The 15,808-nt window shown below is 39.8% G+C and overlaps 1 long non-coding RNA gene and 1 pseudogene across 1 annotated transcript in view; both read right to left on the reverse strand.

Moving 5' to 3' along the window:
- Positions 1 to 204: 204 nt before the first annotated feature.
- The window catches only part of LOC118656968, a 198,134-nt gene continuing 182,530 nt past the window's right edge, over positions 205 to 15,808 (reverse strand). Inside the window, exons 6-7 of the long non-coding RNA XR_004967780.1 lie at positions 3,751 to 3,830; positions 205 to 242 (exon numbers count right to left, since the gene is read on the reverse strand). This is a non-coding gene — a long non-coding RNA (uncharacterized LOC118656968). The remainder of the gene's footprint in view (positions 243 to 3,750; positions 3,831 to 15,808) is intronic.
- Positions 13,996 to 14,447, reverse strand: LOC118656967 (annotated as a pseudogene).

Here is a 15,808-nt window from a genome sequence, read left to right on the forward strand (position 1 = left end):
ATCTCTTGTCTGTCAAAAAGCATCTCTACCGTGTTACTGAGCCCTGGGGGAGGGGTCCGAGTGGGGAGAAATGAAAAGAGGAAAACCATTCAGAAACATCATCAAGCAATTTTTAAATAAAGCATTCAAAATGAGCTGGGAGCAGCTTCCTCACTATGAGGACCCCTTTACAGACATGCACTCTTCAAGCAAGACTTACCTATTACTGTTTACAGTCGCTACCTCCCTCTGTCCTCAGGATCCTAAAATGGAGAAGTTGGCTAACTCCTTGCAACTGAAGACAATAAATACTAATTCACTAGCCATGGCTGACTTAAAGAAATACTTTTCCTCCTAATGTGTCTACTGAGAGTTGAGTGATGATCTTTTTAGAATTTTTAAATCAAAAGTGAATGAACACAGAGTATATTGGAAGATAGAACATGGCAATTTATGTACAGTATTTCATTATCTATTATTTTATGAAGTCATTTTAAATTCAGCTAGATTTTTTTTTTTCTTTCCTGGACGTTCTTTAAGATTTGCCTTTTGGGAGATAACTCAGAGAAATAATTTGGTACATAGAGAAATCAAAATCCTAAAATCACTGTGCTCCTTTTAAAAAATGACATACATGGAAATTGTATATGCTATGCCTTGTAAAAGCATGCATTGAGCGCCAGTTATTGTAGGCACTCTTCTGGGTCCTGGGAATAAAACATGAATAAAGATAGTCCTTGCCCTCAAGGTATTTCCACGGTCAAAGGGGGAAAAGATGCATACACATTAAATCCATAAAGTGTCATAGATGATATGATAGCATATCTCAAAGGAAAGGGCAATTTGTGTGGGGGATGGGGAAAATCAGAGAAAATTCATAGAAAATATAATGCTAGAGGTTAGATTTGTGAGAAGATAAAGGATGTTCATTAAGGTAGATTGAGGGAGGCGACTTTATTAGTGGCATGAGGATGAGGAAAACAGGGTGCTATGAAAACCACCTGGATATTAGGAGAAATGCAGCCACCTGAGTGTGGGTAAAGCATCATCTATTCTAGACTAGATGCTGGCAGGGAAAAACAAGCTATAGGCAAAAGGCTGATTGAGGATACCATGTTAAAGAGTTGGAACTTTATTCTCTAAGCAGTAAAATATAACTCAAGGGGTCATGAAGACTTATATCCAAAAGTTCTTGTTAGGGAAGTTCCCTCCGAAGTTGAAGAGAGTAGACTGAAAAGGTACAAAACTGGGAAGGGGGTGGTGAGCTTTATATCCCAGGAACCAATGCCACTGCAGTGGAGATGAAAGGAATAAAAAGGATTGGAGACTAAATGACTGTGAGAAATGAGAGTGGCAGAGGGATCTAATTAAACTTCCAGGTATCTGATTAGATTAATGGGTAGAAGGCAATACTATTCATTAGATAAAGACTAGGGCAGGGGTGGGCAAACTTTTTGACTCCAGGGCCACAATGGGTTCTTAAACTGGACCGGAGGGCCGGAACAAAAGCATGGATGGAGTGTTTGTGTGAACTAATATAAATTCAAAGTAAACATCATTACATAAAAGGGTACGGTCTTTTTTTTTTTTCTAGTTTTATTCATTTCAAACGGGCCGTATCCGGCCCGCGGGCCATAGTTTGCCCACGGCTGGACTAGGGTAAGTGTAAGAGATAAGATAGTAAGTTCAGTTTGGGATATGTTAAGCAGAGATTCTAGTACTCATTTCAACATTGTAAACTGGAGCTCAAGTCGGACTTGGTTAAAGATGAAAGTTTGAGAGTCGTCAACTTGCACCAAGTGAGTAGACATAGGGATGGATGAATGAAACAGAAAAAGTGCACAGGACTCTCAGGAAACCAGTGCTTAAAGGGTAGGAGAGGAAAAGAATAACACAAAGAAAATGAAAAATTTAGAGAAGTACAAGAAAATTATAAATGTGGGTTTAAACCTAAGGGTTGAGCTATCTTTAAGAAGATAAAAGTTGTAGGTTCGATTCCCAGTCAGAGCTGGGTTTTGGGTTCAATCCCTGGTCCAGGTACGTAGGGGAGGCAACCAATCAATGTTTCTCACATCAATGTCTCTCTCTCTCACTCTTTCCCTTCCTCTCTCTCTAAAATGAATTTTTAAAAATACATAGAAGTGGGCAACACATTCAAAGGTCAACATATACTTGATTTTAGAAGTCAAATATGATGAGAATTAAAAGTTATGGGCACATAATGCAATATACAGATCATGTATCATAGAAATATATACTTGAAACCCATATAATCTTATTAACCAATGTCACCCCAATAAATTTAATTTTAAAAATATTAAAAAGTATGTAAAGAATTTTTCAATTACCCTGTGTCTCAGGATTAGAGCATCGGCCTGAACACTCAAGTACTGCAGGTTCAATTATAGTCAAGGGCACCTACCAGGGTTACAGGTTTGATCCCCGGCCCCTGTCAGGGCAGGTGCAGGAGGCAACCAGTCGATGCTGATGTCTGTCTCTCTGCCCCCACCCACCCCCCCACCACCACCACCACAACTTCCATTCTCTCCAAAACTCAGTAGAAAAAAATTTTTCAGATGAGGATAAAAAAGTTTTTTAAAGAGTTTGTCAATTAGAGCATCATTGGTGACTTTTGTCATGGCAGCTAGTTTATAGTGGTGGAAATAGAAACCAAATTATTCAGGATTATATAGGATGGTAACGAAATCCAAAACCACCCTAACCGATTTGGCTCAATGGATAGAGCATCGGCCTGCGGACTGAAGGGTCCCAGGTTCAATTCCAGTCAAGGGCATGTACCTTGGTTGCGGGCACATCCCCAGTGGGGGATGTGCAGGAGGCAGCTGATCGATGTTTCTCTCTCATTGATGTTTCTAACTCTCTATCCCTCTTCCTTCCTCTCTGTAAAAAATCAATAAAATATATTTTTTAAAAGAAATCCAAAACCATGAGTATTGATCATTTTTTAGAGAATAGGAACAGTAGATATTATAGAGGGTAGAATTTTCCCCCCTAAAAAGATGTGTTCAAGTCCCAGTAGCTGGTACCTGTGCATAAAACCTTATTTGGAAACAGAGTGTTTGCAGATGTAATTAGTTAAAATGGCAAGCCTTGGCATGCCTAGGCCTGTAGCTCCATCATTCCAATCACTGTCTCTTTCTTTAAATGGCTATCTTCCCTCTGTATGCCATCTAAGGACATTGATAATATTGGATTAAGGGCCCACCCTACTCTAATATTACCTAATCTTAATTAATTGAACCTACAATGACCTTATTTCCAAATAAGATCACATTGTGAGGTACCGGGAGTTATGTCTCTAGCATATCTATTCAATCTATTAAAGTATCTTGGAGAAAAGTAATCTAGCAAATATACGTATGCAAAATTGAGGCCCAGAGGGGGGTTTCATTTTTCCACTTACCCAAGTCACACTGTTAACTCTAGTTGCTCCAGGATTTTTTTTTTTACTACCATAATTTGTGCTGTACCTTTAAATCTATGTGTAAGCATTGGGGCAGTGCTCATTGTTATGGTTTTGTTATATTTATGAAATGTCCACAAAGTCCTAAAAGCTGGCTTTACTTTACTTTATGTACAGAGTACTAGGTAGATGCAGGTTTTAAGCAAATGACTGGAAAATTCAAAAATATTACATGTTAAGTGATTTAAGTTGTCAGGAAGGATCAGAGATTAGTCACTGTATTTCATGTTTAGTTTCCTTTTTTTGCCAAATAATATTGGAAAACAGAAGTTAGCTATTATGCTTACTTGAATACTTCTCTTCTTGATTGAAATTGACATTTTTATGTGAGCCACAAAGCATGTAATACAGTTGTATTCTTCTTTCTCTGAAAAAAATTACATCAAATAAAACTCAGATCATGCACAGGTTTTCTTTTTTTCCCATTCTGGTGCTAGCAATGAATGATCTGTACTGATTTCTTATAGAAGATAGTTCTATGAGTTGTTTATAATTTTATAAAATTCTTCACATGTTTGGATATTAACCTTTGTCAGAGCTGTTGTTTGAAATTATCTTCTCCCATTTGATTGGCTTCCTTTTTGTTTTGTTGCAGGTTTCTTTTGCTATGCAGAAGCATTTTAGTTTGATATAGTCCAGTGATGGCGAACCTATGACACGCGTGTCAGAGGTGACACGCGAACTCATTTTTTTGGTTGATTTTTCTTTGTTAAATGGCATTTAAATATATAAAATAAATATCAAAAATATGTCTTTGTTTTACTATGGTTGCAAATATCAAAAAATTTCTATATGTGACATGACACCAGAGTTAAGTTAGGGTTTTTCAAAATGCTGACACGCCGAGCTCAAAAGGTTCACCATCACTGACAGTCCCATCCATTTATTTTTGCCTTTACTTTCCTTGCCTTTGGTGTCAAATAAATAAAATATTCTCTAAGACCAATGTCCATAAGTTTAGTACCTATGTTTTTTTCTATGTGATTTATTGTTTCAGGTCTTATATTTAGGTGTTTGGTCCATTTGAATTAATTTTTGTACATGGGGAAAAACTGTAGTCTACTTTCATTCTTATAACTCAACACCAAACAACCCAATTAAGAAATGGGCAGATGACCTGAAAAGATGCAACTACATTTAAACTAACAGCAAAAGTGAGATTCTCAGTCTCCAAGTATTGGACCCCACTTCCCGCCCTGGAAACTTGACCTTTTAATTGTAGCTCCACTCTTCTCCCTCCACACAGCCACAACTTGGATCAGGGCATCACTGCCTCTAACTAACCTACCTACACTACCACTGCTTTCCACAGACCTACATAGTTTGTGGCCACAGACGAGGCTTCTAATTCTTAGAGGGCATCTCACAAAAAAACTAACACTCTATGTGCTATAGATCCAGGTGGGCAACAGATATACTGAGGTTTAGTTCCATATGCCATCATTACTGAAATAAATGAACTAAACTATTCCCAAAAATATTTGGGGCTGCTGAGTAGTACCAATGTTCACTGCCCAAAACAGAATTTTGACCTGCTCTCTGGAGTTAGACAGAGTTCCACCCCCAAAACAGATTTCTATGCAAATTAAACTAAATTGGGAAAAGGCAGTCAAAGTACCTTACACTCTTTAGACTTTGTCTAATTTCTTGAGTTATTTGGCAGCCAGAGGACCTTCCTAAAATGCAAATCTAGTTGTGTCATGATCCCCATCCCCACGCTACTTAAAATTCTCCATGGGTTTCCATTGCTTTCAGAAGAAAGTCTGAATACCTTCACATGGCACAAGATGGGATTTTATGATAATGTTTGCAGACTCTGTAACTTCCTTTTCCTCATCCAAACCCTACACTTCAACTAAAACCCATTAGTAGCTAGTTCTAAAATGCCCCATGTCCTGCCATACTTCTATTTTAAAGCTTTACTACTATTTTTTTAAAAAATCAAATTTCTATTTCACTTGGAAATGAACAGTTCCTGAGGAGAAGTTTGATAAAAGGTAGACAAAAGGAGAATCTTTAACTGGTTTCACAATTTTCTTAGGCCAGCAATTCTTCAAAGTAATTACCTATATATTTAAATTAAAGATGAAGGGGTCAGGTGAGAGTGCGGAAGTACAAGGGAAAGTTGACTGGCCTCACCAATGTAGAAGCTATTTATACAACTATACCAGCTATACAATTATATTTTTAAAATGCACTGAATTCAATTTTTATTCTCAATGTACTTTTTCTCAATAACTCTTTCAGAAATCGTCAAGGTTAAAGACTCAGATTTTTGCTGTGAATAAACTATAGAAAGTCATAGTGTGTCAACTTGACCGAGCAGCTTTCTGAGCTGACAAGTCTCAGGCATCGATGGAAACATTATCCACCTCTTCCCCAGAGCAGAGCAATATTTGACCAAGATTTGACAGTGCTCTAGAAAGTATCCAAAAGAATGTTGCAGTTATTTTTAATATATTTTACTTTTTGTAAGTGTACAATATGCTTTTAATATTTCATTTTTTTCATTCATTAATAGAAAAAAAGCTCTCAAATGTTTTGACAAATATTGAATTATGAAACTCATGAATGTTCAAATAATATGATACATGTTTTACTACCTTTAATATTGGGGTGGGGGGGAAGAGAGGGGAGGATTCCAGATGGGAAAAATAGAGCCATAAATGAGGAAAGAAAAAGAAGGGGGTGAAGGGAGAGAAGGGAAGAGGGAAGAAATGAAAAAAAGGAATCTTTGCCAAAGGAGCTATCCTGCTATAAAGCTTGAGTATTTCACATAGCTTTAAAATTAAGCCAATGTTTGAGGATAACAGGCTTTTCTTTTAGGTTAGAAATTATCAAGGAAGAAGTTGGGTTACCACAGAAAGAAACTGCCCAAAAGAAACCAAAAAGGATTGAAAAATGTGTAAGATGCCCCAAAGGTTAGTTGTATATGTGTGTATAACTGGCATTTTTCCCAGTTCAACCTATGGGGCTGCTGTATTTCTTACCAGTAATAGGAAATAGGTCTAACTTACCATGATGAAAAGGAATGCCCTTTAACTAAATATTAAGACATACTAGGTTTCAACATCTCCCTCATTACTGACACTCAGTAAATATTTATTTTTGCTATTAGACCTTGGCATTATGCTTGTTCAGGAACATAGCAAATTTTAAAGGCATCCTACAGGTAAAAATTATACAGCCAATATATACCTTCCTCTGGGATTCAATTTCAAAAGGAAACTCTGAGTTTGAAACCTGGTAATTCATTTTGGGCATTATATTGTCTTTGCATCTTCCATGATGCTTCCAAAATTAAGTGCAGCTCTTTTCCTGCTTAGAAATACCCATCTTTGAAAGAGGCCTTCATGCCATTTGACACAAATCCCCTACATTAAATATAATGCAAAATTCACTAGAAATTCAAAAGGATATAGGTATGAAATACCAAGTCTGACGTCCACAACTGTGACTTCTTTCATTTTTTTAACAACAGAATATATGTATAATTTGCTTAATATTTGCAAAATGCATCTTGGTTATTGTTTATTGTTTTTATCTTACTTCTAATAATATCACTAGATATAATTCTAAAATTAATGCACAGATTAAAGGCTTCATTTCAAAGGCATACCAATGAATATAATCTATCTTAGAGAAATTTCATTTTTAATACTATTTTTATCCATTGAAAATAAGTCTACGCAGAAGCTTTCTGTAGGTTTTATAACAGATATTTAAAAAATATTTCCCCTAGACCATTACTTTTAACCAATGTATACTCTTCAGGGATTTGTGGAAACAGACATTAGCAGTAAAAAAAAAAATGTTTATGCAATATATCATATAGATCATCATAGCAATCTATCTGTAGCTACCTTTGTCTTTGATTTCTACTTCTCCATTACACAAACTAAACTGATTTTTATCTGTAAAGGTTAGGCAAAATCTTTTGCTTTGGGAATTAAGAGTCTCTAAAAGCTAGTATTACAGAAATCAGCTAAGTACAATGTTTCTTTGTGGCTGGTCTTTATTTTGGCTAACCTCCAAATCAGAACTGATTTAGAGAAAAAGTATGGGGAAGACCCCTTGATGACAGAAAATATAATGTCTTAGCAAAGATATATAAAGTAAATCTACTTCATTTACTGAAGAAAGCAGGCAAAATAGACACTTATGAGCTTGAATTTCTTTATTGTACCAGCTTTTCTAAATTGTATGTACATATGTGTTTGTTTGCTATAAGCATTTTATATGTGCACATATGCATTTTATGAATACATATGAATTACACACATATATAGTTATGGTGTTATTAAATATAAGTAAATATACTTTTTGGATATGTATATGCCATCATAAGACACATATTAGAACTCATCAAATTTTTTATAGTGTATTAACCATTAACTCATTTATGAAACTAACAATGTGTTACAATTATCAGACTGTGTGTTCTAGAACTCTGCAATATCTTCTAATGTTCAGCAGAGAATATATGGGGTTAAATTTTATATTAAATTTTTAAAATTACTATCTTCCTATTAATAAAAAATAATTATAAATGCAAATAAATAAAGAAATCATGAAGATACAATCTTGGACAAATTCCAATTTATAAGGAGAAGAAAAGGAGAATTTATAAGGAGAAGAAAAAGAGAATCTTGTCATTGATGTTAATCCCTCAAATTCTATTCCCTGAGCTTACCCAAGTGCCAGCAAGTAATCACATTACACCACCAGAAGTGTTTCCTCCCAGAGCATTTATATATATATTGGTGTATTTCAATTTTCACAGCAATTGTACAACATATAAAGAACAATTATTATTCTGTTTTAGAGATGGATAAAATATAATTATGTCCAGTTAATTAAAATTGCTAAAGTTATAGAATCAAGATTAAAACCCATGGGTCCAACTACAAGATTGTGCTATTTCTATGGACATACCAATGATAACTGTTTCCAACAATATGTGGATTCCTCAACAAAATACTTATCTTTTTAAATACAACACAAATAACAAGTACACTTGGGAATCAGGTGTTAAATTGTGTGAAGAAAAGAAGAAGTAAATAAAAGGACAGAATGAGACTCTTACATCTTGACTTCAGCACTCTAGGTACAAGTGCAGAAGGGAGGAAGTTTGTTATATTTTGGGGGAAATGCTAAAAGCAAAAACACTTTGTCATAAGTTCTCCTTTGGGAATCTATGAAGAAGTAGTTTTGCAGCAATTCCACCACCAACGTCAACTTAGGAATTAGCAAAGCAAAACAATGGCAATGGGCAGAGAAAGACCTGAGTGGAGCTGTCCTTTCCTGTGTAGTCTAGAAGGGACTTGGAAGTGCCCTTGTTTCCTGAGATGGAAGCAGAAAGTAGCTGAGAGTCTGTTGAACAAGCTGTTTGCATGGAAAAGGCAGATAGCCAGCCCCAGCCTAGGCATTCTCCAGAATCAGTAGATGCTGAGAGGGGATCCAGAAGAAAGGGATGAGAGCCACTCAGGAGTAAGAAAACCAGGCCATGAAAAAAAAAAAAAAAACAGGAGGTACACCAGTTTTGAACTACAGCAGCAGGAAACCAGAACACCCAGTTCACTACCAGTCACACCTCAGCGGAGACCAGCCAATCCTCATCCAGGGGCAACACAGCTACCCCTGCAGCCAAGACCAACACAAGATCAAGGGTCCCCTCTCCCACCCCAGGGCCCTGAGATTGTCAATATTTCTCCTGAACCCAAGTGCTATCTTGGGAAAAAGAGACAAGGTCTGTGGATTAATCAAAAGATCAGTTAAACTGGAAAACCTACAAATTTAAAGTTATAGGTTAGGGCTTTTTCCCATCCCCTCCACACACAGCACAGTTGGGGTAGGTTGGGGGAGATACCAGTAAGCAAGGTTATACGAGTTGTAGAATAAAGCAATGTTATCTTTGGACAGCTCATAGAATATGAATACATTTTAAACCACTACAGAATCAACACACATTTGAGATTCAAAAAGATGAAAAGTATATAAATAATCCTCTCCTTTTTTTAACCTTTCCTCCTTGGTCACTCTACTATTTTTTCTCTTCCATTCTCCTTGCCTCTTGGTTTTATTTCCTTTGAAATAAGATAACATGGAAACTGAAAAAACAGAATGGCCCTTGAAAGTATACGAGTATTTGTTCTGGCCTGCTGTTAACTCATTTAGGTACCAAAGCAAAGAAATTACATCTTTCTGCATCTTACTAAGCTCTATAAAATGGGGATAACATACAAATTTACTTCAAAGGGAGCTGAGAGCAAGAACTTAGAAAAATTATTTCAAAGCACTTTGCAAATGTTATATAATATAAATAATTCTATATTTTTCCAACTGTTCCCAAAAGAGATTCAAGGCCTTGTCCTACTCTCCAGAGGTCAAGACAAAGTTAGGAGAAGAACTCCCTCCTGCCCTGTTACATTTCCTGGTACCTACTCACTGAACCAGATGTTAGCAGGTCTAAAATCTCAGACAGCTGGTGATCCAAACCCTTAGGGCCAACTGCTCCAAAAAAAATCACTTTTTTTTTTTGCAGCACACATCCTGATTCAGAATCTCTAAGCTAATTATCAGGGTTGCGATTCTCAACCTAATCATTTCTACTATGCCTCCAGAGTAAGAATAAATCTCAAAATTAACACTTTGTGTGCAGATTTGTACATGGATAATATGCAAATGGCCCACACAGGTTTACATCATAAAGACAGTATGTGTGGCATGGTGCCACAACATTAGTAACAAAGAAACAATTTCCAGAGGATGAGGCCCAGAAATCAGGATTTGAAAAAGATTCCCAGGTGATTCTAATGTGCAGCCAAGGTTGAGAACCACTGTCTTAGGATTATATAATCATCAAAAACTATTTACTGAGCTCCTGTTGGATTCAACGTGCTTCAAGGACACACCAAGAGGTAACTTGTTTCCTACCCCTTGTTGAACTCAGGATTTATAAAAATTGTAATGCAGACCAAGAGCAACTATAGTCCCTGACATTGGACAGAAAATAGGCCATAAAAACAAACAGGCAGGCTTAAGTTCATGAATTTGGGGAAAGGGCAACTGTTAACAAGACTTACAGGTCACACCATTCTTTTTCTGGTCTGTCCAGAAAGACTATCTGGAGTCAAGATTCAAATTGTGCAGAGAAAAATGAAGGAGGTGTGGTTCGCAAAGAAGATTTTGGAATTATACTCACCATAGAAAACAGTGATTTTAAAAGTACAGAAAGGAAAGAAACAGAAAAAAAAACAAACTTTTCTTTCAATTGTTTAACTGTTGCTTGATGCTAAAAAGATATAAAACCCGTATGTACTCCATTATATATATCCATATATCACATACCGGCGGCTGGGCGACGGGGCAGCGTTAGTGATTAGGGGGCAAAACCTGACTCTCCCGTACACCAGCTTCATAAACTTTGGAGAGGTATTTACCCTCAGTTTCTTCTTATGTAAAATGGGAATAATAGTAATACCTACTTCGTGGGGTTGGCATAAAAATTAAGAGATAAATCATGGGAAGTTTCAAATACAAAGCATGCCACAAGCACCAAGTAAAGTTAATTGTTGATACTGTTGTTACTGTTACTTAGAAATGAATTTAGAAAGTCTTAGGAAAATGTGAATTCCAATCCTATTGCCAAGCTTTGTTGTTTTGTAGTACTTGATACTGGTAAATTATTCATAAAGAGTATAAAGTCATTGCTTATTTACTCCTCTAAATATAAGATTCATTTATAAAATAAGTATATTAATATTTTTGGCAAGATTCTTTTAGAATTAAATAATATTATGCAGGTTAAGTTCCTGGCACATAATAAATGCTCAAAATTGAGATGCTGACATCATTACCATCTTTTGAGTGACCTAATATTATCATTATCAATTGGGCAAGAAAAAATTGGCACTCCGATAAAGAATCTGATACTGAGGAGGCAAACAAAAAAAAGTGTGGAGGATATATTGTTCTCTGTCTACGTTGTAAACTGGGAGATGTGGAATTAATTCTTACTGGAATACAGATGAAGATTGATGAAGCTGAGTTAGCAGGAGCCTTTCTCTTGATCACAGAAGGAATTACTAGTATGCTTTTACTATCGAGTGTCCCCCAAAATGTATATACACTTTGAATAATTATGAATCCTAATGTTTCTCTCTTTTCAGATTTAACCCATTGGAATTCATAATTATTCAAAATGTATATACATTTTGGGGGGAACACCCTATATGTGCACCAAGCATTGTGGTGTTTTACAAACATTGGCTCTTGTAATCCCCATAACCAATATGCAAAGCAGGAGCTATAGTCATCATCCTTGTATTATCCAGGTACATTTAGTTAAACTCTGATTGATGTCTCCTGACTAGTAGGGGACAGAGTCAGGACCTGAACCTACATCTGACTGGTGCTAGGTCAGGTTCTTACCCGCAATGATAAAGTTGGGACTGTGCAGGAGGGGCCTGAGAGAAACACAAGAAACAAGAGAGAAAAGATGTCTGTAAAACAGTGTTTTTAACTTAAAAGCTAGAACTGACAAGCATTTTCCCATTACAGAAAGACCTATTCCTCCAGAAATGTGTTCAGTTTTTATCATTAACTAGTGGCCCGGTGCACGAAATTCGTGCACGGGGGGGGGGGGGGGCAGTCCTTCAGCCCAGCCTGCACCCTCTCTAATCAGGGAACCCTTGGGGGATGTCCGACTCCTGGTTTAGGCTCGGTCCCTGGGATCCCCCTAACTGGCAGCCGGACATCCCTCTTGGAATCTAGGACCACTGGCTCCTAACTGCTCACCTGCCTGCCGACTTGATCTCCCTAACTGCTCTCCCTGCTGGCCTGACCCCTCTAACTGCTCTCCCCTGCCAGCCTGATCGCCCCTAACCACCTCTGCGTCGGCCCCGCCACCATGGCTTTGTCCAAAAGGACATCCAGAAAGTTGTCTGGAAGTTGTTTGTTCTAATTAGCACATTACCCTTTTATTAGTATAGATTGATTTCAGAGAGGGAGGGAGATAGAAACATCAATGATGAGAATCATTGACTGACTGCCTCCTGCACGCCCCACACTGGGGATCAAACCCATAACCCAGGCATGTGCCCTGACCAGGAATTGAACTCTAGGCCCTTCAGTCCTCAGGCAGAGGCTCTATCCATTGAGCAACACTGGCTATGGATACACTTTCCCTTTCCACTGGGACGTGTTCTGTTTGCTGGAGCTGAAACACTGAAGCTGTCTCACTGGGGCAGAGTGGGGTGCAGTGGGTTGGATTAGGTGAAGCCCCCTGAAAGCTGGAGAGGGGCCTTGTTTAACAGCCAGACTGTTTCATGGCTGTGCTGCCTTGCAGTTGAATGGCCACACTGTTGGGCTGTGCTACTGTCAGTGGGAGTTTACACAACAGAACTGTCTGCACGGATAGCTTCCTCCTCACCACACCCTCAAGCTGGGGGTTCCTCTTAGGGTTGAAGTGACACCAACCACCCTTGGTTGGTAGCCCAATCTGCCACTTTGGAAAGAGAAGTGGGGAATCCTGATTTTATGTGAATGCTCCAATTTCTTAAGTTGGCAACTAATGCGAACTTCAGATGTTTGGGCCAAACCAGAGAGGTGGTCAGATCTGGTGTCCAGGCCACTGGGCAGCACTGGGCTCAGCCCAGCTATAAAGGGACCCTAGGAATCTGGGCAGGTGAAGGGGTTGGGGGTACGCTTGGGTAATTCCGATGTCACCCCACTTGGTTTTTTGGTTTTTTTCCCCCCACTGATCACAATTTATTATAATCTGTTGGCAGCATAGATAGATATTAGTTACCAGAACTATGTCTTATAGAAGTGGACAGTATGTAGCCATTCTATGGGGAACTGTGTGCACTTAAGCATCAGCATGATCTTTCAGTTTCTTTTTTTTGTTGTTGTTAATGAAAATAAGCTTTATTAAATCAAGTAATAAATACATACAAAGATGCAAACAGTATTAGTCACTGTCTTCCAGATGTTTGGATCCACTGATGGGAAAGGCGGAACTGAAATGTACATACATCCTTAGGGGAAATTTCAGGGGTCCTTGTCAGGCGAGGTTCAATAAATTGCTTTCTTCTGTATTTATAACTTGTGCATTTTAAAGATTGACTTCAAAGTACTAATAGTCATGCAAATGCTTAAGCAAAAAAAAAAAAAGTTACATTGAAAAGAATTTATACTGTGTGGTGAATGGGCACTGGCTACTAGAGCGCTGCCTCAAGACTCACTGAAACAAACCCTCAGAGTTGGATCAGCTCAGAAGAGAAACATAAAGAACCATGTGAGTAACAGAAATGTATCCAGAAGAGAAACACATATCTGGGAGGCCAACTACAGTTTGCTGTGATAGGTAACTGACATGCATCATGTAAATCAATGCTTAAAAAACACCACACAAAATGCCCTGGGTAGTTTCTAACTAATATGTAAATCTAGTAACTGCAAAAATCTCTTCTCCATCTCAGCGATGGGAGGTTCAGAGCCTGATGAACCATAGGAGGGGCACGGGGAGGAGAAACCAAGCTGTTACCATTTTGAAACCAAGTTTCATCTGAAGGGGGTGCAAGCATGAGCTGTCACTTCTTGGAAGAAGAGGGAAAGCCTTTCATGCTGACTTAGGGGCTAGGACCTGGTGTTCCGCTTCATCTCGGCCAAGCACTCCCGAACCAGCCCTGTCGTGTGGATGATGCCTCGTTTCAGTCTCTCCATCGCGCTCTTGCTGCCCGCTTATGTGAGTCAGATCTCCTTCCCTAGTTCTTCAATGATGACCAGCAGCTCAGCATATTTGCTCTGGGGCACCTGGCTGTTCTCTGTTCCCTGCGTGTTAGAGATGGTGGTCCTAGTCACTCAGCACCTGGCGGCACTGGGAAGATGCTGCCATGCTGGTGGAAGGCGGGTGAACGCTCCCAGAGGCCTTGATGGAGGTGGCGGGCATGTGCATGGTCAAGTTCGGTTTGTAAGACATACCGCCCCCCCCTCCCGCTGCGGGGCGCGGGCCCCATGAGATGGCATTGGCAGTGGTGGTGGTGAGGCCAGGCGGTGGCGAGGTGGGCCTGGGGTCTGTGTGCCTGTCTGTGCGCCTGCCCAGCTCCCGCACACTTTTTGTTGACAGCTCCGGCGCAGTGACAAATATGGCTGTCCCCTCACCCTGATACTGCCGCAGTATCATGATCTTTCAGTTTCTTAATGTTCTGCTTGTGCTGCTCAATTTCTTTCTGCAGACGCTCAATCTCCTTTTTATGATGAGTGATCTCTTCTTCATGTTGTTTCTTCAAGGCTGCCAGCTGTTCTTTAATCCGCTCTGGGAAGTATCCTTCCTCTTCAGCCTTCTCCTTTTTTGTGAAGGTCCCCATGGCTTCCCTGATTGCGCCTGCCTTGGAGCTGAAATTATCTGACCATTGCAGCCAAAGCCTCTGGCTTGCATGGCCCTCACCCCCCACACTTCAAGCCGCAGATGTGCCACTGAGGCAGAGGCTGCCCTGGCTGTCAGTGCTGCGCAGTTCCGGACCACCCCACTTAGTTTTAAATGCAAACCTTCCTTGGACAGGCCTGGAAGGTCTTCTTTCCACGGGGATCACCGGGTAGCAGGCCAGCCGGCACCCACGCTTGGGAGGGTCCAGGAGTGCTGGCTGGCCTGCGCAGGGGCTCTCTTTGCCCCCGATCGCCATGGCGATCACCGGGTAGCAGGGCAGTCGGCACCCACAGCCCCAGGGGTCCGGGGGTGCTGGCTGGCCTGCCCAGCGGCTCTCTCTGCCCCCAATCGCCATGGCGATCAGGGGGGTAGCAGGCCAGTCGGCACCCACAGCCCAGGGGGATCCGGGAGTGCCGGCTGGCCTGCCCAGCGGCTCTCTCTGCCCCCAATCGCCATGGCGATCATGGGGAAGCAGCTCTCTCTGCCTCCAATCCACAACGCAATCACTGATCACCGGAGTCTTTGCCTGCCCCACCTCTTGCCTGCCCCACCTCTTGCCTGCCGGCTGGGTTTCCCATCCCTTTCGCCTCCCAGCATTGCGGCTGTGTATGCAAATTAACCGCCATCTTTGTTGGCGGTTAACCTGCCATCCTGGCAGGCAGTTAATTTGCATATCACCCTGATTAGCCAATGGGAAGGGTAGCGGTGGTAAGCCAATCACCATGTTTCTCTTTTATTAGATGCTATGCACTGTTGTAGAATATTTTTATGGGAAGTTCAGTGGTGAAATAGATTCTACTCAGGAATCTAATAGTCTTTTTACAGAGCCTGCTCTAAACAATTCCCAGCTGAAAGGGAACTTGGTTAACTTTGAAAAATTAAGTGTAGCTAGCAAAATCAATTCAGTAAATAAG

The sequence above is a fragment of the Myotis myotis genome, unplaced genomic scaffold (assembly GCF_014108235.1).
Source record: "Myotis myotis isolate mMyoMyo1 unplaced genomic scaffold, mMyoMyo1.p scaffold_m19_p_5, whole genome shotgun sequence".
Classification (NCBI taxonomy): Eukaryota; Metazoa; Chordata; class Mammalia; order Chiroptera; family Vespertilionidae; genus Myotis; species Myotis myotis.